The sequence below is a fragment of the Schistocerca nitens genome, chromosome 1 (assembly GCF_023898315.1).
Source record: "Schistocerca nitens isolate TAMUIC-IGC-003100 chromosome 1, iqSchNite1.1, whole genome shotgun sequence".
NCBI classification, from domain to species: domain Eukaryota; kingdom Metazoa; phylum Arthropoda; class Insecta; order Orthoptera; family Acrididae; genus Schistocerca; species Schistocerca nitens.
Window position 1 is genome coordinate 40703353 of NC_064614.1, and position 1972 is coordinate 40705324.

Here is a 1972-nt window from a genome sequence, read left to right on the forward strand (position 1 = left end):
GCAAGAAAACTGAACACTGGTGGCACAGTAGTGACCGCACGTATCTGATGTGAGACGCGGAACTATATCATTGACTAAAAAAACTAAAAAACGATGTAAATCTGCTGCGTTCCAGACGTGTCTTAAAATCTTTATGTTAAATGACGGTAGAACTAAGCTTAAGCAAATCACATTGTCTTTGAAGTAGTGTACATAATCCTGAAAGCAAAGGAAACGATCTCTAAAACAACCATTACAGAACCCAACAAATGGTATAACGAAGCTCATTAGCAGTTACGAATAAGATTTGATGTCGCATCAGCGATTGGAGTAACAAAGTGACTGTCTATTTAAGCAGCTTCTCAGTCTATCCCGCGAGGCTACATTTTCAATTTTAGAGTCCAGTACGCTGAAGAAATTCGGTAGCCGCAATGCCGTCAAGTATGCTATCAACTGTGCTAACTCCCGTCAATATAAGGGCATGTGGGACGATTACAGTAGAATTCTGACTTCAATTTAATTTAGACTGAATGTCTGACATTAAACACAGATATATACGTTCTACGCAGAAAACTGTAAATAATGTAAATCTGTTTATGAATTTGTCTTGCGAATTGAAGTACATCTACATGAAATTGTTTCTGTTCGTCACAATGAAATTAAAAAAAATATATGCCCCGGGTGAGGATCGAACTCACGACCTTAAGATTATGAGACTTACGCGCTGCCTACTGCGCTACCGAGGCGATGTGATTGAGAGGTTAAAATTTAGGTTATATCATAGTTTATTATGTTTGTTCAGTTATTGTTCATTGACGTTAGCTTCTTTTTAAATTGACAATTGCACAGATACTGATAGTATTCGACCTCTTTAGGGCGTAACGCTTTACTTCTAAAGTTTTCAGTCACGTTTAAAAACTTTGTCAGGTGCTGCTCTCATGAGCTTAATTACCGGTACGTTTCTGAGTTCTACTAATTGTGAGTTTCAAGGTACATTTTTTTCCGTCATATCATATTTTCCTTGTTAGTTGCTAAAGCACTGAAAGATTACAGGTATGTATCATTAAGGAAGGTGCTTAATCGTGGACATTTATGAATGTCTCCGTGGCTTATAAGCACTTACGGAGAAGAATTTAGAGACAGATTTCAGAGAAGTACGTCAGTTCTATAAGGAAATGCCCTTCATATGTCATGTAGCCCGTTTAAGAACGAGTGAAATGTGACATATATTATCAGTTACGGAGATTGCGTGCTTCTGTGTCCTATGAGATTTCATTCGTTAATTTTTTTCATTTACTTTTTATAACCATCATTTTATTCATTCGCCTTTATAACCAATCAGTCTAGGGAGTAATGCAGATTTCACTTCACATTACAATTCGATAACTTTATTAGCATGAATGTCCTGTTCCAATTCTTAAAAAAAAATTAAAAAATTTCCAAAATACAGAAGCCATTATTCACGGAAAGACAATACACAATAAGATGTACACTATAAATGTGAAAACCATAGCTGAAATGCATCGCTTCCATGTAAGAGACTGCCAATTATAAAAGAAAGTTGAAGATCTCCTCAGATTCTTCAGTGGACAAAACAAAAGAATACAGTAATTAATTTGTAATATTCTCTCATTGTTAAAGGATTCTAATAATCAATTCAAAGATACTACATAAAAGATATGAATTTGTTTGTAGTTGATATGTAAGCCTGATAACATGATTTACATTCGGGCAACAGTATGTCAACTGGGATATAGCTATTTTATATATGTGTATAATTTTTTTAAAATAATTGTAATAGTTATAGCATACAACGTCACGATCTGTTATATTTACATTAAATTTATATTTTGCCTTTTGCATAATTTACATAATTAGTTAAAAAGAAAAAAGTTACTTCTTTATTGCAGAAATAATGTCTTAATATAACGCTTCAGAAAACTAAATTATTTCCATTACTACTCAAAGTTGCATAGTTCCCTCCCTCACTAGG

General features: G+C 34.0%; 1 non-coding gene across 1 annotated transcript; it reads right to left on the bottom strand.

The window, feature by feature from the left end:
• Positions 1 to 652: 652 nt before the first annotated feature.
• On the bottom strand, positions 653 to 725 carry Trnam-cau (transfer RNA methionine (anticodon CAU)). The gene has a single exon. It is a non-coding gene; the product is annotated as a tRNA-Met (tRNA).
• Positions 726 to 1972: the final 1247 nt, after the last annotated feature.